The 27016-nt window shown below is 48.0% G+C and overlaps 2 protein-coding genes across 5 annotated transcripts in view; one reads left to right on the top strand and one right to left on the bottom strand.

Annotated features, from left to right (window-relative positions):
* acot11a (acyl-CoA thioesterase 11a) overlaps positions 1 to 12815 on the bottom strand; it is a 180501-nt gene extending 167686 nt beyond the window's left edge. Inside the window, exon 1 of the mRNA XM_072511357.1 lies at positions 12682 to 12815. The gene's annotated coding sequence lies outside the window, so the exon portion shown is untranslated. The remainder of the gene's footprint in view (positions 1 to 12681) is intronic.
* The window catches only part of keap1b (kelch-like ECH-associated protein 1b), an 83540-nt gene continuing 68415 nt past the window's right edge, over positions 11892 to 27016 (top strand). For 2 of the 4 annotated variants that reach the window (XM_072511349.1, XM_072511354.1), the window contains exon 1: positions 11892 to 12027. The gene's annotated coding sequence lies outside the window, so the exon portion shown is untranslated. Of the gene's footprint in view, positions 12108 to 27016 lie in introns of all 4 variants that reach the window. The other 2 variants (XM_072511351.1, XM_072511350.1) reach the window with 2 other exon arrangements.

Here is a 27016-nt window from a genome sequence, read left to right as displayed (position 1 = left end):
GTTCCACACTCAAGGGGGTCTTTGTCCTTTTTCGAGATTAGAGAAATCGAGGCCGCGGCAGCATGGCATGCAGCACCCCTCTCAGCAGAGAGTCAAACAATCCCAGAAAGTGCGGCGCTAACAAGGCCGCAAACTGTAAAATTTGGCCAGGAAAACCATCCGGCCCTGGGGATTTCCCTGATTGCATGGGACCAATACAGTCTATAGCTTCCGCCACCCCCAACGGTGCCTCCAGCCCTTCCCCTTCACCCTTTCTATGACTGGGAAGTCCAATCTGCCCAAAAAGCGCTCCATCTCCAAGCCATTCTCTGGCTTGTATCGCCCTTGATAAAAAACCTCAAATGCTCCATTAATCTTTTCTGGGGCAGCAACCAGCTCTCCCCCCTCATTTATGACCTATTTCCCTTTTTGCTTCTTGCCGTCTCAATTTGTGTGGCAATAATCGACTGGCTTTATCCCCATGCTCATAAAATGTCCCTCACAGCCGGCGAAGCTGGCTCACCGCATTCCCTGTCGATACAAGCTTAAACATCATTTGTAGCCTCTTTCTCTCTGTCAACAACTCTGCCGAAGGGGCTGTGGAGTGCTGCCAATACATCTCCCAAGACACCACATCTGGAGTATACACAGTGCACATGAGAGAAAAAGGAAAACTCCCTCTCTCCTGGGTGACTAAATCTCCTTGGATCCCCCCCTCCCCCCATCTGTTCCATGAACATAGCCTTCTTGCCATCCAAGAAGTAACCAGAGACCTGGGACTTGACCTGTCCATCCTCGGGTCCTCCCCCCATAGTCAACTATTGAGAGTCCAGATCAGGGATGGCTGCCAACACCCTTTTGATAAAATCTGCGCCATCCCAATTTGGTGCGTAAATGTTCACTAATACCATTGGTGAACCCGCAGCACCCCACGCACCGTAACATATCACCCCCAGGGTCTTTCAAAATTCTAGTTGCTGTAAATACCATCCTCTTATTGATCATGATCGCAACTCCTCTCGACATTGAATCAAAATTTGAGTGGAACCCACCCACCCTTTCCTCAGTCTCATCTGATCCCTAATTCGCAAATGTGTCTCCGGCAAGAAGACTACCTCTACGAAGTCCTCAAATGAGTAAACACCGAGACCTTTTAACCGGACCATTAAATCCTCTAACGTTCCATGTCATCAACCTTGTGGGGGGGCTCCGGACCCTCCCTCTGGTAGAGTCAGCTATATCCCCTTTGTGAGGACCTCCAACTGGGCCCCAACCTACCTGAATTCAGGCCCACCCAAGATGGACACCGCCTCCACCCCTACATCGGCTCATACATAAAGAGACCCTCATCGCCAGCATTCTCTCTACTTCCCCCTTCCAACGCCACTCCCCCCTTGGATATCCACCCAACACCCCTCATCCCCTCCCAACATCTGCTAACCATTCCTCCCAGCTCAAATAGGCACTCATTTCCTCCCTCTCTCACACCCAACACAGAAAATCCAACCAATCTAAACCCATTACCTCACCCAACAAACAAATAGAAACCATTCCCACTCCAAGCATTGAACCACAGTCCCACCCCCACTTTGCTTCCATTAACGAGCAAAACCACTAGCCAGGCGGCTCCCATCCAGCAAGTCAGAAAGAGAAAAACAAAAAGGGAAATCCCAACCAGAAAGAGCCAGACACCCATTTACCCCAGTATATCAACCAAATCAAAAAGTACACATTCGACAAAACAATAAATAAATAAAATAAAGAGTCCACACCCCTAATTGACCAAGCAACCCACTCATGTGTGAGAAGAAAAAGAAGAAGAAGAACATGAACCCCAAATAGCCAAAAGGACAAACAGTAACAGGAAATATATACATGGAACATGCAAAATTCGAAAAACTCCAAAATAAATCCCATAACCACAATCAAATCTCTCCTAGTCCGCTCCTCCTCAAAGTAATTTGCTTCCTCCGGCTTGTTATAGCCAAGGTAATGGCCCTTGTTTTTAAACGTGACCCACAGGTAAGCTGGGTACACCACTCCAAATCGCACCTCTTTTTTGTAAAGCGCCGCCTTGGCCTTGTTGAACCCAGCTCGTCGCTTTGCCACTCCTGCCCCAATGTCCTGGTAAATTAAACATGGTGCCCTTCCCAATAGCTTTCCTTTGTGGGCTTTGTCCATTTTAAGATCCGCTCTTTATAAGCGGACTATGACTGCCTGTGGTGGATCGCTGGATTTCGGTTTCTGTCCCAGTGACCGGTCCACCTCAGGAGGATGAGCAAAGACCCCCTCCCCCACTAATTTACCAAGCATATAATGTGGCATTTGTCGTTCGACGCCCTCCGGTAGCCCAACAATTTGCAGAATTTGGCACCTGGACATGTTCTCCTAGTCTTCAGCCTTGGCTTTAAAAACCTTTTGGGTCTCTGCCATCAACTTAACCACAGCCTCCAAAGAGGCAATCCGGTCACTATGATCCGAGGCTGCTTCTTCCATCTCACGGATCTTCGTGCCTTGTGCCTCTAACCACTGTTCCACCCTCTCCAAGGTTAATCGAAGGGAGGCCACCGCTTCCTCAATTGCTTGAGAAACATCTTCCGCCATCAACTGCCTTTGTTTATGGAACTTCGCCACAAGGAATTCCATCAATTTCTCCGTTGGCTCCAGGGTAGGTGTCGACGATATGGTGGGCTCCACCATGCTTTTCTTCCCCTTACCATGAAGTGCTGCCTTTTCAGGTGAGGAGTTTTAAGTGTCTTCTGCCTAGTTTTACCCCCTGCAGGCATTCCACACTGGAGGAGAGAACGGCAAGAACAAATTTGCTTTGATTTTAAATAAATGACACCCACAAAATCGGGGACAAGGGCCAAAAGCGCGTCGCTGAACATGAGTCGCCTTGTAAGCGACCGCTCACTGCAAGAGAACATAGAACATAGAACATTACAGCGCAGTACAGGCTCTTCGGCCCTTGATGTTGCGCCGACCTGTGAAACCACTCTAAAGCCCATCTACACTATTCCCTTATCGTCTATATGTCTATCCAATGACCATTTGAATGCCCCTAGTGTTGGCGAGTCCACTACTGTTGCAGGGCAGGGCATTCCACGCCCTTACTACTCTCTGAGTAAAGAACCTACCTTTGACATCTGTCCTATATCTATCTCCCCTCAATTTAAAGCTATGTCCCCTCGTGCTAGACATCACCATCTGAGAAAAAAGGCTCTCACTGTCCACCCTATCTAATCCTCTGATCATCTTGTATGCCTCAATTAAGTCACCTCTTAACCTTTTTCTCTCTAACGAAAACAGCCTCAAGTCACTCAGCCTTCACTCATAAGATATTCCCTCCATACCAGGCAACATTCTGGAAAATCTCCTCTGCACACTTTCCAATGCTTCCACATCCTTCCTATAATGCGGCGACCAGAATTGCACGCAATACTCCAAATGCAGATGCACCAGAGTTTTGTACAGCTGCAACATGACCTCATGGCTCCGAAAGTCAATCCCTCTACCAATAAAAGCTAACACACCGTACGCCTTCTTAACAACCCTCTCAACCTGGGTCGCAACTTTCAGGGATCTATGTACATGGACACCGAGATCTCTCTGCTCATCCACACTACCAAGAATCTTACCATTAGCTCAGTACTCTGTCTTCCTGTTATTCCTTCCAAAATGAATCACCTCACACTTTTCTGCATTAAACTCCATTTGCCACCTCTCAGCCCAGCGCTGCAGCTTATCTATGTCCCTCTGTAACTTGTAACATCCTTCCGCACTGTCCACAACTCCACCGACTTTAGTGTCATCTGCAAATTTACTCACCCATCCTTCTACGTCCTCCTCCAGGTCATTTATAAAAATAACAAACAGCAGTGGCCCCAAAACAGATCCTTGTGGTACACCACTAGTAACTGGACGCCAGTCTGAACATTTCCCATCGACCACCACCCTTTGTCTTCTTCCAGCTAGCCAATTTCTGATCCAAACTGCTAAATCACCCTGAATCCCATGCCTCTGTATTTTCTGCAGTAGCCTACCATGGGGAACCTTATCAAACGCTTTACTGAAATCCATATACACCACATCAACTGCTTTACCCTCATCCACCTGTTTGGTCACCTTCTCAAAGAACTCAATAAGGTTTGTGAGGCACGCCCTACTCTTCACAAAACCGTGTTGACTATCTCTAATCAAATTATTCCTTTCCAGATGATTATACATCCTAGCTCTTATAAACCTTTCCAAGACTTTGCCCACAACAGAAGTAAGGCTCACTGGTCTATAGTTACCGGGGTTGTCTCTACTCCCCTTCTTGAACAAGGGGACAACATTTGCTATCCTCCAGTCTTCTGGCACTATTCCTGTAGACAAAGATGACTTCAAGATCAAAGGCTCAGCAATCTCCTCCCTAGCTTCCCAGAGAGTCCTAGGATAAATCCCACCCGGCCCAGGGGACTTATCTATTTTCACACTTTCCAGAATTGCTAACACCTCCTCCTTATGAACCTCAAGCCCTTCTAGTCTAGTAGCCTGCATCTCAGTATTCTCCTCGACAACATTGTCTTTTCCCTGTGTGAATATGGACGAAAAATATTCATTTAGCACCTCTCCTATCTCCTCGGACACCACGCACAACTTCCCACTACTGTCCTTGCCTGGCCCTACTCTTACCCTAGTCATTCTTTGATTCCTGACATATCTATAGAAAGCTTTAGGGTTATCCTTGATCCTACCTGCCAAAGACTTCTCATGTCCCCTCCTGGCTCTTCTTAGCTCTCTCTTTAGGTCCTTCATAGCTAACTTGTAACTCTCGAGCGCCCTAATTGAACCTTCATGTTTCATCTTTACATAAGCCTCCTTCTTCCTCTTGACAAGTGTTTCAACTGCTTTAGTAAACCACGATTCCCTCGCTCGACCATGTCCTCCCTGCCTAACAGGTACATACTTATCAAGGACACGCAGTAGCTGTTCCTTGAACAAGCTCCACATTTCCATTGTGCCCATCCCCTGCAGTTTTCCTCTCCATCCGATGCATCCTAAGTCTTGCCTCATCGCATCATAATTGCCTTTCCCCCAGATATAACTCTTGCCCTGCGGTATATACCTATCCCTTTCCATCACTAAAGTAAACATAATCGAATTGTGGTCACTATCACCAAAGTGCTCACTTACCTCCAAATCTAACGCCTGTCCTGGTTCATTACCCAGTACCAAATCCAATATGGCCTTGCCTCTCGTTGGCCTATCTACATACGGTGTCAGGAAACCCTCCTGCACACATTGGACAAAAACGGACCGATCCAAAGTAATCAAACTATTGCGTTTCCAGTCAATATTTGGAAAGTTAAAGTCCCCCATAACAACTACCTTGTTGCTTTCGCTCCTATCCAGAATCATCTTTGCAATCCTTTCCTCTACATCTCTGGAACTTTTCGGAGGCCTATAGAAAACCCCTAACAGGGTGACCTCTCCTTTCCTGTTTCCAACCTCAGCCCATACTACCTCAGTAGACGAGTCCTCATCAAATGTCCTTTCTGTCACCGTAATACTGTCCTTGACTAACAATGCCATCCCTCCCCCTCTTTTACCACCTTCCCTGAGTTTATTGAAATATCTAAACCCCGGCACCTGCAACAACCATTCCTGTCCCTGCTCTATCCATGTCTCCGAAATGGCCACAACATCGAAGTCCCAGGTACCAACCCATGCCGCAAGTTCACCTACCTTATTCCGGATGCTCCTGGCATTGAAGAAGACACACTTTAAACCACCTTCCTGCCTGCCGGTACACTCCTGCAACTTTGAAACCTTGCTCATGACCTCACTACTCTCAACCTCCTGTAGACTGGAGCTATAATTCAGGTTCCCAATCCCCTGCTGAACTAGTTTAAACCCCCCCGAAGAGCATTAGCAAATTTCCCCTCCAAGATATTGGTCCAGGTGTAGACCATCCTGTTTGTAGAGGTCCCATCGACCCCAGAATGAGCCCCAATTATCCAAAAATCTGAAACCCTCCCTCCTGCACCATCCCTGTAGCCACATGTTCAACTCCTCTCTCTCCCTATTCCTCGTCTCACTATCACGTGGCACGGGTAACAACCCAGAGATAATAACTCTGTTTGTCCTAGATCTAAGTTTCCACCTTAGCTTCCTGAATTCCTGCCTTACATCCCTATCCCTTTTCCTACCTATGTCGTTGGTACCTATGTGGACTACGACTTGGGGCTGCTCCCCCTCCCCCTTATGGATCCCGAAAACACGATCCGAGACATCACGGACCCTGGCACCTGGGAGGCAACACACCAACCGCGAGTCTCTCTCGTTCCCACAGAATCTCCTATCTATCCCCCTAACTATGGAGTCTCCAATGACTAATGCTCTACTCCTCTCCCCCTTCCCTTCTGAGCAACAGGGACAGACTCTGTGCCAGAGACCTGTACCCCATGGCTTACCCCTGGTAAGTCCCCCCTGTCGTGTTGGGTGTTCCGCTATACAGACGAACCAACACGGTTGTAGATGGTACAACTCTGTTTTATTACTCTTAATAACAACATCTGTAAACTTATGACTGTGGTTCGTAATTTACCCGTTAACCTGTGGACCTAGCCCTAACACTGTCTTAGAGAGGCACTCAGCACATGGTGTATGTCTGAGTGGCTGGTGTGAGCTCTGTGCCCTGAGCTGTCTCCTGCTGGAATGAGCGGGAACTGTGGTGTTCCCCGTTTTATAGTGCGTGTACTCACTGGTGATTGGCTGTGATGTTGCGTGTGTGTTGATTGGTCCGTTGATCTGTCCATCAGTATGTATGTGTGTTTGCACCATGATATGTTTATCTGAATATCATGACATCCCCCCTTTTTACAAGAATATGTGCCTATGTGGTAATAAATATTGGTGTGTACTGAGTGCAGCTGAATATATGTGTGTGTGCAATATCTACAACATGTACATGAGGCTAAACTATATACATAGGAAGGTGTCAGGTGCAACATAGCAACGAGGTTGTACCATATACAAAACAAGTGCAATCATCAAACATCGAAAACAAACTCCTGTAACGACAAAAAGAGAAACACATTAACATTGTGGCATAACACTTTAGTGAGTCCAATGTGCAAACAGGCTCATAAGTCCAGCCTAGTAGGTGGGCGACGAATTTGGGTTGACCGTTAGGGTGGCACACCCACACCATTCATCACCCGGATTAACGCTGTTCACTGGCATCGGCTGGTGGGTCCTACTTGGGGACATCCGATTCCTGTCAATGACCGCAACGCGGAAGGCTTCCCGGTCGTTGGTATCACCGGTCTGTAAGTTGTCAGGGTATGACTCGTGTATGGAGGCTGAATGGCCCGCACGTCCCTGCGAGGCTGGCGGAATTGGGGAGCGTTGGCAGGTTGAGCTGCTCGACAGCAGGCAGCGTAGTGTCCCATCTTGCCACAGCGGAGGCATTGTCGATTTTTTGCTGGACATTGCCGCTTTAAATGTGCGGATCCACAGTTGCCGCACGTCGTGACATCATGGCGTTCGTTGCGCCACCGCGCAGGCGCAGTTCGGTCCTGCATAGAGCGCGCCTGCGCATCACGTCCCTCTGCGTCGACGTCTCTTTTGCCGCTTACAAGCGCGGGAGGCCGCGGAAAGCGCGCAAAATGGCTGCCCTCGTCCGGGCTGCGGGCTGGGAGGAAATCGATCGACTGTACCCACTCGGCCTCGTAGGACCCTTGCCGTGCCAATTCGGTCGCCTGGAATTGGGAGTACCGGCTGGTCGCGTTTTCATGGAGGACGCAGGCTTCGATGGCGGTGGCTAGGGTGAGGCTCTTAATTTTGAGGAGATGCTGGCGTAGGGTGCCCGAGATGACCCCAAAAACTATCTGGTCCCGAAGCATGGAATCGGAGGTGGCCTCATAGCCGCAGGACTGCGCGCGGATACGGAGGTGTGTCAGGAAAGATTGAAAAGGCTCATCCTTACCCTTCACGCGCTGCTGGAAGAGGTGCCTCTCGAAGCTCTCGTTCACCTTGACGCTGAAGTGTTGCTCAAGTTTTAGAAGGACCGTCTTGTACTTTGTCTTGTCCTCACCTTCCGCGAACACCAGGGAGTTGTAGATGTGGATGGCGTGTTGCCCTGCTGTGGAGAGGAGGAGGGCAATTTTCCTGGTGTCCGATGCATTCTCCCTTTCTGTGGCTTCTAGGAAGAACTGGAAGCGCTGTTTAAACAGCTTCCAGTTTACGCCGAGATTTCCAGCGATTTGGAGCAGCTGCGGCGGGCTGATGGTGTTCATGGCGCAGGATGGCGGATCCCTGATTATGTGCAGGTAGGCCTCACAGTTGCTGGGTTCCAATCCTGGTACTATGTTGTGTTGGGTGTTCCGCTATACAGACGAACCAACACGGTTGTAGATGGTACAACTCTGTTTTATTACACTTAATAACATCTGTAAACTTATGACTCTGGTTTGTAATTTACCCGTTAACCTGTGGACCTAGCCCTAACACTATCTTAGAGAGGCACTCAGCACATGGTGTATGTCTGAGTGGCTGGTGTGAGCTCTGTGCCCTGAGCTGTCTCCTGCTGGAATGAGCGGGAACTGTGGTGTTCCCCGTTTTATAGTGCGTGTGCTCTCACTGGTGATTGGCTGTGATGTTGCGTGTGTGTTGATTGGTCCGTCGATCTGTCCATCAGTGTGTATGTGTGTTTGCACCATGATATGTTTATCTGAATATCATGACCCCCCCCCCCCAACAGTATCCAAAGCAGTATACTTGTTACTAAGGGGAACAACCACAGGGGATCCCTGTACTGACTGCTTCCTCCCAGCCCCTCTCACCGTCACTCATCTATCTTTATTCTTCGGAGTAACTACATCCCTGAAGCTTCTATCTATAACCACCTCTGCCTCCCGAATGATCTGAAGTTCATCCAGCTCCAGCTCCAGTTCCCTAACCCGGTTTCTGAGGAGCTGGAGATGGGTGCACTTCCCACAGATGAAATCAGCAGGAACACTGACGACGTCCCTCACCTCAAACATTCTGCAGGAGGAACATTCACTGCCTTCCCTGCCATCCATTCTAGATAAAAAAAGAAAAAGAAAGAAAGAGCTTACCTGTTATTCACTCTACCCCTTAGGTTAAAGGAGGTGGAAGGGTGGGGGACTCTGCAAGTGCAGTGTCTAGGGTTTAGAAACTGCCCAACTTAAATACAGGTAAAAAAATAAAACACTTAACCAGCAACCACTGCGCCCCACACAAAAACAGCAATCAGCTGTTATGTGCCTGCGCAAACAATTTAAATCTTTACTTCTTACCCAGCAGTCACTCTGTCCTCACTCCAACTGGATTCAGCTGGAAACTCCCTACAGTAAGTTGTTTTTAAATTTACTCCCCGTCTCAGCAAGCACCCACTCAGCAACCACTGCGCCCCGCACAATAACTCAGGGAAAAGAAAAACTACTTACCAGTCATCAGTCAATCACTTACCTGCAGGCTGTGGCATCACAGTTCAACTTCTTTCTACCTCTACCTGCCCTTGGGCCTTCCTCTCGACTGGGATCCTTACAGTGGTTGTTGTTTTTTTTGATTAGAGGAGGGGGTAGGGAGGGAAACACTGAAGAAGCGTCAACACTGAGAAGTCCAAAATGTTATAAATTATTATATTTTGGATAGTGTTTTTGAAAACTTATCACAAAGGTGATAACTTTTAATGTCTTAGGAGGGAGATGTTACAAAAATTAGGTTAATAAGATTGCTATGTTTTGGGCCTGTATCTTTAATTTAAGGTCAAATGAATGGGGTCATATGATCTGTTCTGAGGGCTGCCCAACAAAGCTTGGATGATGTATCTGTTCATGATTAAAGAGAGGCCCGGATTGTTTTCTTAAACATTAAGCCCTCTAGCCCTCACCTCTCACGCGGTCCCAAAGCCCATACATGCCAACTCATGCCCCAGCCATCCGATGGTCTCTTATACCCTCCATGCCAATGCATACACTGCACCCACCCCATGGCCCATTATAGGCCCTGTGCCAACTTAGTGCCAACTCATGACCTCCTACCCATCCTCATGATCCATTGTAGCACCTATACCAACTTATTGCTATCTCATGACCCCATCCTCAACCGTCCATATGCCAAGTCAAGTCCCCAAATATCTACCACTGGCAAACCTCAGGAACCATGTGAGATAAAATTAAGTTCTAAATATCTATTACACAGTTCATGATAATTTTTGAAAAATTAATTCATGAAAACACATTCAATACAATTTAAATCCCCTCAAATACTTGATCCTTTATAAAAACAAACATTTGTATTCAGAACCCCACAACGAATATAGCAAATCCTTTCATAACCTTGTTGATCTGTCAATCAAAATGTAAACTTGCAATCCAGCTCCCCCTCTCCCCACACGCCCCACTGTGATAATGATAGACTGCAGAAAGCAGCGAATAATACAATAATGATAGCACTTAGGGTAATTTAACAAACAACTATTGAAAATATTAGAACAGTTTTCAATCAAATATCACAGGGATAATTACGGACTGTGCATTTAAATAACTTGCTAGTTTGGCAGACCATAGCCACCTTTCAAGGTGGCATGTAGCACAATGGTTAGCCCTGTTGCTTCACAGCATCAGGGTCCCAGGTTTGATTCCCGCTTGGGTCACTGTCTGTGCAGAGTCTGCATGTTCTCCCAGTGTCTGCATGGGTTTCCTCTGGGCACTCCGGTTTCCTTCCACAAGTCCCAAAAGACGTGCTTATTAGGTGCATTAGACATTCTGAATTCTCTCTCAGTATGGTGGACCAAGGGATTTTCACAGTAACTTCATTGCAGTATTAATGCAAGCCTACTTGTGACATTTATTATTAAAGAAAGATAGAGCATTTACAATCTCTCTAAAGATCTGTACCTCCCACAATTCAGGTCCAGTGAAAATGGGGTCCATTTGAACTCATCAAATAAGGGTCTGGTTTAGCTCAGTGGGCTAGACAGCTGGCTTGTGATGCAGAACAAGGCCAGCAGCGCGGGTTCAATTCCCGTACCAGCTTACCCGAACAGGCGCCGGAATGTGGCGACTAGGGGCTTTTCACAGTAACTTCATACTTGTGACAATAAAAGGTTATTATTAAATGTCCCAAGGAGCTTTGCAGCAATCAACATGATCAAATATTTGATAATCTGCATACATCTGATTTATTTTAAGAATATAAATCCATTCACCTTTTATTTCTGTTCTGATACAAAGGTAAATGATTCGGACTCCCACTTAATTTTCAGAATCCACAAATAAACGAATAGACCAGGCTATGATCCCACTAACAGCCCCGCCCTAGTTCACTTTTTAAACTGGACACTGCAAACTACAGCTACAAAAGCTGAAGCAATATTTATTAAGTTTGATCAGCTATGGAACTTTGTGCTATCATGTCATTGTGTGTACTTGAAGGTGTGGTAAATAAATATTTAATTTTTCAGTTTATAAAAAAGCAGACAAACTAGTTTGTGAATTGTGATGATTGCTGTCTGTCACTGAACGCCGCAGGACTCCTGTACTCTGCAACTCCCCCACTCAGCCGACCCAAAGAGCAGCTTGCTGACGTGTCACACTTGTTCAGATGCAGTAACCTGGGTTAAACGCACGACACTTAATAAAATAAAAGGTCCGTCAACAACTACCGCCAGGCATGTAACCCCCAAAGGAGCTTTTACTCTGGCAAAACAATCTTTCAATTGATGCCGAGTCATCATGAGTGCGGCGGATGAGTGACAGCTCCGGCTGACGTGGCCCGCCCTCGCTCGCCTCATTCGCTAACGCACCGTAACTGGCAGGGAGCTGAGGCCGCCGCCCACCCGGCTCGCCGCATCCGATTAGCCGTCGCCGCTGTCACTCAGCCTGAATGACCGGCCCCCCGGCCCCTGGATGGAGGCCGCAGCTGTCACTCCGACTGGCTCGAGGTGGGGGAGACCGGGAATCTGTCATCGAGTCTCAGCTTGGGAGGCCGCGGTCTGGTGAGGAGTCGAGCCAGCAGGCCAAGGGAGACCGGGTAAGCGGGGAGCTGCCTTGCAGCCTATTTGACTGGGTGAGGACGCAGGAGTCGAGCCGCAGCCTCTCTCTCTCTTGTCGGTGGGTGAAACATTGTAGCAGCGGCGGGGCGATTGTTACCGCGGGTTAGAATGTCCGGGAGACAATGTTGCCATCGCTCGGTGTCTCTGCATTCGCTATATTGTTGAGGCTTTTTGCCGGGCTCTGTGATGGTGGGAGTAAGGAGAGGGGGATTGATGAGGCCCGGCCTCACTACTCCCTCCTCCTTTCCCACGGCCTGTACATTTTCAACCCGGCCTTTGCCTCGCGTAAAGGCAGGGTGACGCTACATGGCATTTGCTGCTGCCCCCCCCCCCCACAAAACACATCAGATGCCCAGGGCTTATTTTCTCCTCGTCCTGTTTAGCTTCCCCCCCCCCCCAAAGCTCTGGGCCCCACTCCGAGGTGGCGGGCAAGCATCTCCAGCAGGGCGCACACATTGGGAGTCCCAACACAAAGTTAGAGGAAACAGCTTGTTATTGAAACATGAGTCGGATTGTATTAACGAGTGTGTTGCGTGTGTCCGTCGCACTATACAGAAAGACGTTTGGCGGGCTCTTTAGTCTGCTGCTGAAATAAGATTTCGTCTTTTGCGGTAATTTACTATTTCACTCACCTTTGAGTCGTTTGCAACTCGTCCAGTTTCTCTTAAATTCGGGGTTTGACAGTTTTGGATGAATTCCACTATTTACTACGTTGTTACTTTTAATGTTTGAAAACACTCAAACTAAACAGAACGACTTTGAGCTGCTAAACGTAGTCTATTACTTTGTCAGGACTCCTCTGAACAGAAACTAGTTTTCCCCCACAGAAAATTAAACCGAATCGCAGTGCACTAGTTAACGCAATCCCGAAACACCTTGCAGTGATAACACTTGACTGAACTGATCGTCAGAGACCGAATTATATACAGATAACCACGTGATAGCATCTGCCGCTAGAATGAGCACAGTTTCAAATAAGAATACGATGGTTAAAGTGTTCATTTACAGTGATCTTGACAGCTGTCTGGACATGGGCTCGTATTTATACTTGTGATTGCTCACTGGTAATATTCTTGCCTCCGAGTCGGGAGGTTAGGGATTCAAGTTCCACTCGGATTGTCGACCTGCATATGTGTTCTTCAGTGATTTGATTTGATTTATTATTGTCACATGTATTTGTGTACAGTGAAAAGTATTGTTTCTTACATGCTGTACAAACTATGCATACCATAGGGAAGGAAGGAGAGACTGCAGAATATAATACAGTTAAAGCAAGGTGTAGAGAAAAGATCAACTTAATACAAGGTAGGTCCATTCAAAAGTCTGATGGCAGTAGGGAAGAAGCTGTTCTTGAGTCGGTTAGTACGTGACCTCAAACTTTGGTATCTTTTTCCTGACGGAAGAAGGTGGAAGAGAGTATGTCCGGGGTGCGTGGGGTCCTTAAATATGCTGGCTGCCTTTCTGAGGCAGCGGGAATTATAGATCGAGACCATGGATGGGAGGCTGGTTTGCGTGATGGACTGGGCTACATTCACAACCTTTTGTAGTTTCCTGCGGTCTTGGGCAGAGCAGGCTCCATACCAAGCTGTGATACAACCAGAAAGAATGCTTTCTATGGTGCATCTGTAGACGTTGGTGAGGGTCGTAGCTGACATGCCAAATTTCCTTAGTCTTCTGAGAAAGTAGAGTCATTGGTGGGCTTTCTTAACTAAATGTCGGCATGGGGGGACCAGGACAGGCTGCTGGTGATCTGTACACCTAAAAACTTGAAGCTCTTGACCCTTTCTTACTTCGTTCCCATTGATGTAGACAGGGGCATGTACTCCACTACGCTTCCTGAAGTCGATGACAATCTCCTTCAATTTGTTGACATCGAGGGAGAGATTATTGTCGTTGCACCAGTTCACCAGATTCTCTATCTCATTCCTGTACTCTGTCTCGTCATTGTTTGAAATCCGACCCACTGCGGTGGTGCAACACTGAAGGAGGAGATCCATTTATTTCTGACCAAATGTTATATCCACTTATTAGGAAATTAGGTTCTTAAAACTTTAAGGTAATGAATTTGTAGATTAATTCATTTATATAGTACATTCCATTTAAGCATGCACTTAGTTCTTAACACTTGTTTGTGGAGTTCAACACAGAACTAAGAATTATACTTATTACCTTCAATAAATAAAGTATCCCAAGGCACTTCTGAGAAGAATTATAAAACAAAATGTGACACTGTGCTAACTCGGGCGATTATTAGGGCAGTTGACCAGAATATTGCTCAAAGAGATTTATTTTAAGGAGAGAAGTGAGGCGGATAAATTTAATGAGTGAATTCTAGAGCTTAGGGCATAGACAGCTGAAGGCATGGTGTTATGCTCACTGGAGTTTGCCAAGTGGTTATATTTTAAAATGCACCTTTTAACTCGAGTAAAACAAATTCTGCATAAGCATCTCAGTTCAGAGACATGTCCATGTGATCTGGTTGTCATGGAAAGAGAAACCAGAACAGAAATCCCATGGGGGTGTGGAACACATTAACACCTTTTTACAGTATTGCACATTGGGCAGCACGGTAACATAGTGGTTAGTGCAATTGTTTCACAGCTCCAGGGTCCCAGGTTCGATTCCCGGCTGGGTCACTGTCTGTGCGGAGGCTGCAGGTTCTCCCCGTGTGTGTGTGTGTGGGTTTCCTCCGGTTTCCTCCCACAGTCCAAAGATGTGCCGGTTAGGTGGATTGGCCATGCTAAATTGCCCTTGGTGTCCAAAAACTACCCTTAGTGTTGGTTGAGTGGGGTTCCTGGGTTATGGGGTCGGGTGGTGTGGGCTTGGGTAGGGTGCTCTTTCCGAGAGCCGGTGCAGACTTGATGGGCCGAATGACCTCCTTCAGCACTGTAAATTCTATGATAACAAGGATAGTTACTGTTTTAGATGCATAAACAAATAAGCCACTGCTGTACGAAAGGATGAACTACTTTGTATTAACAGCCAAGAATGATGTTTTTGAGAAACAGCTCCTTAAGATGTAAGAAATTGGGGGGGGGGGCAGCACGGTGGCGCACCTGTCTCACGGCGCTGAGGTCCCAGGTTCGATCCCAGCTCTGGGTCACTGTCCGTATGGATTTTGCACATTCTCCCCGTGTTTGCGTGGGTTTCACCCAAAAGATGTGCAGAGTAGGTGGATTGGCCACGCTAAATTGCCCCTTAATTGGGAAAAAATGAATTGGGTACTCTAAATTTAAAAAAAAAGATGTAAGCAATGGGGAATTGTTGTGCTGTACCTTGCCGGTGATAATTGGACATGGGGTGGAACAATTGTCACAGAACACTGGAAGTTTCAACCTGGTGTGGTGAAGAAAAGTGAACCTCAGCTGGAGATTTGGGACTGATACTTTAATACTACCATATCTGCCTTAAGAATGGTACTTGGTGAAAGGCCTATTTTGGTTGTGTTAGTTATAGCAGTAGTTTTTCTTTAGTTTGTGTTTGATCTATGTTATGTTTTGTTACAGTAAAAGTTTTAAAATATGCAATCCTGTCCTTCAGTTCTTTCCATTGGTCATCAGGAAATTTGTCTCTTTTCTTCCCCCCACAAGTCCCGAAAGATGTGCTTGTTAGGTGAATTGGACATTCTGAATTCTCCCTCTCTGTACTTGAACAGGCGCCAGAGTGTGGCGACTAGGGGATTTTCACATTAACTTCATTGCAGTGTTGTTGTAAGCTTACTGTGGTAGTTGGTGTTAGGGGTATTACGGTACCCAGGTTGATGATGTAAGACCATTGGTGTGGGAGGTACCTGAGACAGCAATATCATTGGTGAAGCCTGTCTGCTGGTTCCGCCCAGTAAGGCGGAGTATAAGAGCCTGTGTCTCCCAAGCAGCTGCATTCTGTACCTGTGCTGCTGGGGGAAAACATCTAGTCCAATAAAGCCTTCAATTGTCATCCAATCACGCTTCTGGGATCATTGATCGAGTATCAATTTATTGGACTAGATTTTAAAGAATGGAGCTCCGAATCAAGCCGGAGTGTCTGCAACTCAGCCCCCACGCGGTAAACTCAGCGGCAACCTTCAAACACTGGCTGGCGTGCTTCAAAGGATACCTCGGGACGGCCACGACTGCACCTACGGAGGACCAGAAACCAAGTTCTCCACTCGAGTGTGAGCCCAGAGATCTACACCCTCATTGAGGATGCGGACGATTTCGAGGCCGCAATGACCCTGCTGAAGGGACACTATATTCGCCCAGTAAACCAGGTCTACGCCCGACATCTGCTAGCGACGAGGCGACAAATCCCTGGGGAATCGCTGGAGGAATTCTACCGTGCGCTCCTGGTGTTAGGTAGGAACTGTGACTGCCCGCAAGTTTCAGCCAGTGACCACACAGAACTTTTGATCCGGGACGCATTTGTTGCAGGTATGCTGTCCTCCCAAATCCGCCAGCGGCTGCTAGAAAAAGAGACACTAGGCCTCAAGGAGGCACGGGCCCTTGCTAGCTCCCTGGATGTAGACTCCTGAAACGCCCACGCGTTATGTCCCCGATCGCGTGGCAGCCCCTTGGGCAGCGTGGAACCCCCCCCCCCTCGCAGCCGACTCCGACGCATCCCCCATCCCCCCCACAAGCTTGTGCTGCGCGACTACCAGGCAACCCCGGGGGGCCCTGCTGCTATTTTTGCGGGCAAGCCAAGCACCCCCGGCAGCGCTGCCCGGCCCACTCCTCCACCTGCAAGGGTGCGACAAAAAGTGCCATTTTGTGGCGGTATGCCAGGCTCGGGTGGTCGCCGGGGGCGAACCCGGACCGCCACCCCCAACTCTCTCCGCAAGCCACGTGCGGCCAGCGGGCGCCGCCATCTTCCTTTTCCAGAGCCACATGTGGGCCCCGGGTGCCGCCATCTTGTTCCCCAGGGACCACGTGCGACGGATGGGTGCCGCCATCTTGCACACCCCCAGCCATCTGTGACCAATGGGCACCACCATCTTGGCTGGAGTCTCAGGACCCCGATTCTGATGACCACACACCGCCCGAGGAAAACCTCCAACTTTTGCCACGACTTGCCTCGGTGACCCTGGACCAGTCTCGACCCCCGAATGGTCTCGACTGCGACGACGACCGTGCTCATCAATGGGCACAAAACATCCTGCCTGATCGACTCCAGGAGCACAGAGAGCTTCATACACCCCAACACGGTAAGGCGCTGTTCTCGTCCCATCCACCCAGTTAACCAAAAAATCTCCCTGGCCTCCGGCTCACTCTGTAGAAATCAAAGGGTTCTGCGTAGCAAACCTCACGGTCCAGGGAAGGGAATTTTAAAATTCCGCCTCTATGTCCTCCCTCACCTCTGCGCTGCCATGCTCCTAGGGTTAGGATTCCAATGTAACCTCCAGAGTTTAACTTTTAAATTCGGCAGCCCTAAACCCCCCCCCCCTCTCACTGTCTGCAGTCTCACGACCCTCGAGGTCGATCTGCCTTCCCTTTTTGCGAACCTCGCCTGGATTGCAAACCCGTCTCCACCAGGAGCAGACGGTACAGTGCCCAGGACCGCACCTTCATTAGGTCGGAAGTCCAGCGGTTACTGAAGGAAGGTATTATTGAGGCTACCAACAGTCCCTGGAGAGCTCAAGTAGTGGTTGTAAAGACCGGGCAGAAGCATAGGATGGTCATCAATTATAGCCAGACCATCAACAGGTATACGCAGCTCGACACGTACCCCCTCCCCTGCATATCTGATTTGGTCAATCAGATTGCACAATACAAGGTCTTTTCCATGATGGATCTAAAATCCGCCTACCACCAGCTCCCCATCCGCCCTAGCGACCGCAAATACACTGCATACGAAGCAGATGGGCGGCTCTACCACTTCCTAAGGGTTCCCTTCGGTGTCACAAATGGAGTCTCGGTCTTCCAACGGGAGATGGACTGAATGGTTTACCGGTACGGTTTGCGGGTCACGTTTCCGTACCTCGATAACGTCACCATCTGCGGCCACGACCAGCAGGACCACGACACCAACCTCTGAAAATTCCTCCATATCGCAAAAATCCTTAATCTAACCTACAACAAGGACAAATACGTGTTCAGCACCAATCGTCTAGCCATCCTCGGCTACGTAGTGCATGATGGAGTTATAGGCCCAGATCCCGAACGCATGCGCCCCCGTCATGGAGTTCCCCCTCCTCCACTGCTCCACTGCTCCAAGGCCTTGAAACGCTACCTGGGATTTTTTTTATATTATGCCCTGTGCACCCCCAACTATGCAGACAAGGCCCGCCCACTAATTCCATCCACGGTTTTTCCCCTGTTGGCAGAGGCCCACCAGGCCTTCAGCCGCATCAAAGCGGACATTGCAAAGGCCATGATGCACGCAATCGATGAATCCCTTCCCTTCCAAGTCGAGAGCGATGCGTCCAACGTAGCTCTGGCGGCCACCCTCAACCAAGCGGGCAGACCCGTGGCCGCCTTCTCACGCACCCTCCACTCTTCAGAAATCCGCCATTCCTCCGTTGAAAAGAAGGCTTAGGCCATAGTAGAAGCTGTGCGGCACTGGAGGCATTACCTGTCCGGCAGGAGATTCACTCTCCTCACTGACCAACGGTCGGTTGCTTTCATGTTCGATAATGCACAGCGGGGCAAGATAAAGAACGATAAGATCTTACGGTGGAGGATCGAGCTCTCCACCTACAACTATGAGATCTTGTATCGTCTCGGGAAGCTAAACGAGCCTCCTGATGCCCTATCCCGCGGCACATGTGCCAACGCACAAGTGGACCGAATCCGGGCCCTCCACGAGGACCCTGCCACCTGGGGATCACTCGATTCTTCCATTTCACCAAGGCCCGCAACCTGCCCTACTCCATCGAGGAGGTCAGGACCGCCACCAGGAACTGCCAAATCTGCGCGGAGTGCAAGCCGCACTTCTACAGGCCAGAGAAAGCGCACCTGATAAAGGCGTCCTGTCCCTTTAAATGTCTCAGTATGGACTTCAAAGGGACCCTCTCCTCCACCGACCGCCACACGTACTTCCTGAACGTGATTGACGAGTACTCCCAGTTCCCATTCGCCATCCCCTGCCCCGACATGACCGCAGCCACCGTCATAAAAGCCCTCCACAGTATCTTTGCACTGTTCGGTTTCCCCGCCTACATACACAGCGATAGGAGGGCCTCCTTTATGAGCGACTAACTGTGTCAATTCCTGCTCAGCAAGGGCATTGCCTCGAGCAGGACGACCAGTTACAACCCCGGGGAATCAGACAGTTAGAGAGCGAGAATGGAACGGTCTGGAAGACCGTCCTACTGGCCCTACGGTCCAGGAATCTCCCAGTTTCCCGGTGGCAGGAGGTCCTTCCGGATGCTCTCCACTCCATTCGATCACTGCTGTGTACCACGACCAACCAAACACCGCACAAACGTCTCCTTGTCTTCCCTAGGAAGTCCTCCGGGACCTCACTCCTGGACCCATCCTGCTCTGCAAACACGTGCTGGCGCACAAGTCAGACCCATTGGTCGAGAGGGTCCACCTCCTTAACGCTAACCCTCAATAGGCCTACGTGGCGTACCTCGACGGCCGACAGGATACGGTCTCCCTAGGGGACCTGGTGCCCACTGGATCCCCACCCACACCCCACAGCCACCCCCCTCCCACCGGTCCCATCTAGGGGTGATGAAGAAGCCGAAGCCACGCTCCCGGATTTACGGATGCCCGAGCCGGCGCCTGCATCACCGCTGAAACTGCGAAGATCGCAGAGGACGACCAGGGTCCCTGATCGACTAATTGCTTCCTTTTGAATGTAAATAAATTCATTGCGACATGTGATGAGGCAAAACACTGTACTAATGTATACCAGGTACCACCATAACCTCCACCTCTACCACTGTATAATGCAAGACCACCACCCCCGCCAGACTCTTTTAAAAAAAAAAAATATATAAAACAGGGGTGAATGTGGTAGACGGTATTAGGGGTATTACGGTACCCAGGTTGATGCTCTAAGACCAGTGCTGTGGGAGGTACCTGAGACAGCAATATCATTGGTGAAGCCTGCCTGCTAGTTTCCCTAGCAGCTGCATTCAGTACCTGCGCTGCTGGGGAAACATCTAGTCCAATAAAGCCTTCAATTGTCATCCAATCTCGCTTCTGGGGTTATTGATCGAGCGTAACCTATTTGTGACAGTAATAAAGATTATTATTAATAGCTCCGTCTCCATGGGGATCGTAACAATGGCCAGCAATGATGGAGCAATTTAAAATCAAGCATGTCCAAGAGCCCGAATTAGAGGAGAGCAGATATCTGAGAGTTAGAGTTGATGGGAGGAAGCCAAGTCAGGGGATTTGAAAATAAGAATTTCGAAATCGAGGCTTTACTTGAATGGGAGCCAGTATAGGTCAGCAAGCACAAAGGTTGATGGGTCAACATAGTGGTATAAATTAGGAAGCAAAATTTTTAGATTATTTTAAATTTCCAGAGGGTAGGATGTGAGGTTGGCCAAGGGTGGATTAGAATAGTCTAATCTGGTGGTAAGACATGCATGGATAATGGTTTCAGTAATAGAAGAACTGAGCTATGGGCAGTGTTGCAGAGGTGGAAATAGGAGGTCTTAGTGACAGCAGATATTTGGTCGAAAGCTCATCTATGGATCAAATGTGACACTGTGGTTGTGAACTGTCTGGCTCAGATTTGGATAGTTGGCAGGGAGAGGAATAGAGTCAGTGGCTAGGACGTGATTTTTGTGGCAGGAACCATAGATAATTGCTTCAGTTTTCCCAACACTTAATTAGAAGAAATTTTGGCTCATCCAGTATTGGACGTTAACCAAGCAGTTTAACAATTTAGAGACAATGGAAAGATTGAGAGAGGTGGTGGTGCGGTAGATCTGGGTGTCATCAGCATAATTTTGATTTTGTCACAGAGGAGCAGCATATAGATGTGAGGTGGGGGGGTGGGGGGAGAGATAGATCCTTGGGACAAACCAGAGGCAACGGTGCAGGATTGGGAAGGGAAGCCATTGATGGAAATTCTCTGGATACAATGAGATAAAAATGGAATCGGGCAAGTTCAGTCCCATCTACCTGGGGGAATGGTGTGGTCAACTGTGTCAAAGACTTGGTTCAGAAGAACAAAAAGGGTCAGTTTGCCTGGCTGTCATGGGAGTGTCCCTTTTTAAGAAATGTTTTTGTCTTATCACATGGCTTCAGTGATGCATTGTGCGGGTGGATCTGGGCCGTGGCTCTGAGTTTTTACTTTCACTTTGAGTTCAGACTGGTTTTGAACTGCACAGGTTAAATAGATAGAACAGTGCAGCACAGTACAGGCCCTTCGGCCCTCGATGTTGTGCCGACCATTTATCCTAATCAAAGATCAACCTAACCTACACCCCTTCAATTTACTACTGTCCATGTGCCTGTCCAAGAGTCGCTAAATGTCCCTAATGACTCTGACTTCACCGCTGGCAGTGCATTCCACGCACCCACCACTCTGTGTAAAGAATCTACCTCTGACATCTCCCCTATACCTTCCTCCAATCCCCTCATGAAAGCCATTTCTGCCCCTGGGAATAGTCTCTGGCTATACACTCTCATCGCCTTGTACACCTCTATCAAGTCACCTCTCTTCCTTCTTTGCTCCAGTGCGAAAAGCCCTAGCTCCTCAACCTTTCTTCGTAAGACATGCCCTCCAGTCCAGGCAGCGTACTGATAAATCTCCTCTGCACCCTCTCCAAAGCATCCACATCCTTCCTATAATGAGGCGACCAGAACTGGACACAATATTCCAAGTGTGGTCTAAAAGGGTTTTATAAAACTGCAGCAAAACCTCGCGGTTCTTAAATTCAATCCCCCTGTTAATGAAAGCCAACACACCATATGCCTTCTTAACAACCCTATCAACCTGGGTGGAAACTTTGAGGGATCTATGTACGTGCACCCCATGATCCCTCTGTTCCTCCACACTTCCAAGAATCCTGCCTTTAACCCTATATTCAGCATTCAAATCCGTCCTTCCAAAATGAATCACTTCACATTTATCTAGGTTGAACTCCATCTGCCACTTCTCAGCCCAGCTCTGCATCCTGTCAACGTCCTGTTGTAACCTGCAACAGCTCTCAACAGTATCTACAACTCCACCAACCTTCGTGTCGTCGGCAAACTTACTAACCCACCCTTCCACTTCCTCATGCAAGTCATTTATAAAAACCACAAAGAGCAGAGGTCCCAGAACAGATCCCTGTGGGACACCACTGGTCACCGACCTCCAGGCGGAATACTTTCCATCCACTACCACTCGCTATCTTCTTTTGGCCAGCCAATTCTATATCCAGACAGACAAATTTCCCTGTATACCATGCCCCCTAACATTCTGAATGAGCCTACCATGGGGAACCTTGTCAAATGCACTGTTTTCTAAATATCATAAATCCGATTTCTCAGAATCCTTTCCAATATTTTGCTCACCACAGATGTAAGACTGACTGGTCTGTAATTCCCAGGATTTCCTTTCTTGAACAGGGTAACAACATTTGCCTCCCTCCATCTGGTACTACTCCAGTGGAAAGTGAGGACGCAAACACCATCACCAACGGCGCAGCAATCTCCTCCCTTGCTTCCTGTAGTAACCTTGGGTATATCCCGTCTGGCCCAGGGGACTTATCTATCCTGATGCTTTTCAAAATTTCCAGCACATCCTCCTCAATATCAACCTATTCGAGCCTATTAACCTGGTTCACACTGTTCTCACTAGCAACATGGTGGTTGTGAACTGGCTTATTCTCTAGTGAATACTGAAGCAAAATATTAATTTAGGGCCTCCCCAACCTCCTCAGACTCTAAGCACATGTTCCCTCCACTATCCCTGATCGGCCCTACTTTCACTCTGATCCTCTTATTTCTCATATAAATGTAGAATGCCTTGGGGTTTTCACTAATCCTTCCCGCCAGGGCTTTCTCATGCCACCTTCTAGCTCTCCGAAGTCCATTTTTGAGATCCTTCCTGGCTACCTTGTAACCCTCTGGAGCCGAGTCAGATCCTTGCTTCCTCAACCTTACGTAAGCTTCCTTCTTCCTCTTGACTAGAAGCTCCACTTCTCTTGTCATCCAAGGCTCCTTCACCTTACCATTCGTTCCTTGTCAGTGGGACTAAACTATCCAGCACTTGCAGCAAGTGCTCCTTAAACAACCCCCACGTTACTGTGTTCCCAATTTATACTCTTCAGCTCCTGTCTAATAGCAGTATAACTTCCCCTCCCCCAATTAAATACCTTCTCATACTGTCTGTTCCTATCCCTCTCCATGACCATGGTAAAGGCTAAGGAGTTGTGGTGACTGACACCGAAATGCTCTCCCACCGAGACACCTGGCCTGGTTCTTTGCCAAGCACCAAATCCAATATGGCCTCCCCCCTCATCGACCTATCTACATATTGAGTCAGGAATCCTTCCTGGACACCTGACAAAATCTGCTCCATCCAAACCATTTGCACTAAGGAGGTTCCAGTTAATATTAGGGAAGTTGAAGTCACATATGACAACAATTCTATTACTTCTACAGCTTTCCAAGATCTGCCGCACAATCTGTTCCTCCATATCTCTGCTGCTATTGGGGGGGGGGGGGGTCCATTGAAAACTCCCAATAAAGTGACGGATCCTTTCTTGTTTCTGACTTCCACCCATACTGACTCAGTAGACAAACCCTCCTCGACTATCTCCTTTTCTGCAGCTGTGATGCACTCCTTAATTAACAGTGCCACTCCCCCTCCTCTTTTACCTCCCTCCCTATTCTTCTTAAAACACCTAAACCCCGGGACATCTAACAACCATTCCTGCCCCTGTGAAATAATCCATGTCTCCATAATGGCCACAACATCGTAGTTCCAAGTACTGATTCATGCTCCAAGTTCATCTCCCTTATTCCTGACACTCCTTGCATTGAAACAGACACACTTTTACCCATCCCACTGAGTGCAACTTTGCCCTATCAACTGTCTATCCTTCCTCACAGACTCACTGCATACTATTTCTGCCTGTTCAACAGCTACCCTATCCTCTGATCCATAGATCTGGTTCCCATCCCCCTGCTAAACTGGTTTAAACCCTCCCGAAGAGCTCTAGCAAACCTCCTGCCCAGGATATTGGTGCCCCTCCAGTTTCGGTGCAACCCATCCTTCATGTACAGGCCCTACCTTCCCCAGAAGGTATCCCAATGATCTACATATCTGAAGCCTTCCCTCCTGCACCAGCCCTGTAGCCACATGTTTAGATTCTCTTGCTCTCTGTTCCTTGCCTCATTTGCATGTGGCACCAGTAGCAATCTTGAGATTACTACTCTGCTTGTCCTCTTTAGCTTCCAAACTAACTGCCTAAAATCACTTTTTAGATCCTCATCCCTTTTCTTAGCTATTTCGTTGGTGCCTATGTGCACCATGACTGCTGGTTGCTCCCCCTCCCCCTTACAAATCCTATAGACTCGATCTGAGATATACCTGACCCTGGCACCCGGGCGGCAACATCAACATACCTTCTGGGAGTCTCGTTCGCAACCACAGAATCTCCTATCCGTTTCCCTCGCCATTGAGTCTCCTATGACTATTGCTTTTCTATTCTCCTCCCTTCCCTTCTGAGCCATAGAGCCAGGCTCAGTGCCAGAGACCCACTCGGACCTTCCCCGGTACGTCACCCCCCCCCAAACAGCATCTAAAACGGTATACTTGTTTTGAAGGGGAATGGCCAAGAGGGATCCCTGCACTGTCTGCCTGTTCCCTTTCCTTCCCCTGACTGTAACCCAGCTACTCTTGTCCTGCACCTTGGGTGTGGCTACCTCCCTGTAACTCCTCTCTATCACCCCCTGTGCCTCCGGATGATCCGAAGTTCATCCAGCTCCAGTTCCCTAAATGAGGAGCTGGAGTTGGGTCCACTTCCCACAGGTATAGTCAGTGGGGACACCAGGGATGTCACTCACCACCCACATCCTACAGGAGGAGCATGCAACTGCCCTAGCCGCCATCCCCTCTGAGCTAAATTCCCAAAGAGATTTAAAAGAGAAAAAAAATTAAAGATTAAACACCCGTTAGGCCCGTTTTAAAAAAATATATATATATACTGCTGCTACTCTCTCCTCTCTCTCTCTCTCTCTCTCTCTCTCTCTCTCTCTCTCTCTCTCTCTCTCTCTCTCTCTCTCAAGTGAACCCTCTAAAATTGGTGATTCTGCTGAATTATACAAATATAGCTTGCTGTTTCCCCCCCCCCCCCCCACCACCACCAAAAAAATAAATTACACACAGAAAAAAACAACTCTTACCTTACAGAATGTAGCTGAGATTCTGCCCTGTGAACCAGCTGGAACTCCGCCCTCTGACTCTGCTCCCAGTCAGCTGCCCTCTTTGTAAGCTACCAGCTCTCTCTTTCCCCCCCAACGCTCTTTGAGGAAATGTAGGAAACCAAAGGAGCACCTTGCTCCCTCCTCACCAAACTCCCCTTAGTCACCGAACTCCCACTTTCGCACTCTAATGCAGCCCAAATGCAGCACCCCAGGGCAAAAAACCTTCGGTTGAAAGAAGTGATTCTTTATTTTCATTTTAAAAGCTGTTTCCAGACTGCTTGATAACTTAAAAGAGTTCATTGCTTTCTGGAAGGAATTCAAACCTGCTGATTGGAAAGGGGAACAAGGGTATCAATAACAAGTCTTTTCCAGTGAGAATGCCGAGCGCTGGGCCACACCTTTGAAAAGGGGTTTCTGGCTTCACTTGGATTTTGTTATTGAATTGGAACAGTTAAGGGGGAATTTATTAAGGGTTATACATACATTACTGTAACTGTGTGGGGTCTTTCGTTTGTAGTTGATAAAAATTCTTACTGTGTGTTTATACAAATTCGTAGAATAAAGCTTGTTTTTTGATTAAAAGTGCTTAAGAACTCTGTTGAATAACATCTGAAACGCAGGCTCTTGTGCTCATCCGAGCCAAATTCAATAAACAGTTGTAGGTCAGGTGAACTCCATGATATACTTTTGGAGTTTTCTAAATCCTAACCCGTAACACTGGCACAGTCACGTAATTTGTGATTTTTCTTTTAAAGAACTGTTTTAGTACTGTAGCAAGAGCAGAAACCGATTGGAGACATTCAAACGTGGTGTGGCTGTAGATCTCCAAATTTCTTTCTCTGTCAGTCTGGCCTCAATAAAAGTTGAGACGGATTCGCACGTAAACAGAAGTTATTTATTTAGCTTGCAAGCTTGAATCATCTTACAGAAATGTAAAAGACATCCAGCCTCTTACATCCCAGAAAACGACTGAACTAAAAGACAAAGGGATCTCTGCAAAATCAATTCAAATGGTATCAAGTTTCACATACTCGACGGACATAGGTCAGCCTATGTCCCTCCTGACCTGTTCGATCTATTCTGATTGGCTCACTTCCAATCTCTTTCTCTGGCCCCTATCAATGCAGCATCACTCTCATAGACACACCTCTTCCTGCTTTTTCCATGCGGTCTCAAATTCCTTTGTCCCTAACTGCAAGAATCAAAGTGGCTTATTTCTACATTACATTAACTAGTAACTCTAAAGTAACTATTTTATATCACATTCGTCATTCCCTCCTTTTATCATTCCATGATAACCGAACTATCCAATCTATAGCTACGGTTCCTCATCTAAAAAGATCCGTCGCTGCATTTCCAATTCCTGTCTTAGCCCCCCTTCATCTGCCTCACCCTCATGGATTTTAACAGTTAAATTTTTTTTTTCGGTGATTGGGGCGGTGATCTGATCTAGTGCACCCCGCATTCTACCCATCACACATTTAAGGATGGCCAGGCCCACAAAGATGCAGCCGATAGCTACCACTAGATACATGGCCATATTTATCAACCAGTCCTTCCATCCTCCAGATCCCCAGTTACCCCAAGAGTCAGGATCCTGCATCCCGTCCAAGTGATCCCGTATGCGATCCATAAATTTAGTAATGTTAGCGGTCAAGTCCTGAACACC

Source organism: Scyliorhinus torazame, chromosome 7 (genome assembly GCF_047496885.1).
Source record: "Scyliorhinus torazame isolate Kashiwa2021f chromosome 7, sScyTor2.1, whole genome shotgun sequence".
Lineage (NCBI taxonomy): Eukaryota > Metazoa > Chordata > Chondrichthyes > Carcharhiniformes > Scyliorhinidae > Scyliorhinus > Scyliorhinus torazame.
This window is presented reverse-complemented; position numbering and strand designations above follow the sequence as displayed.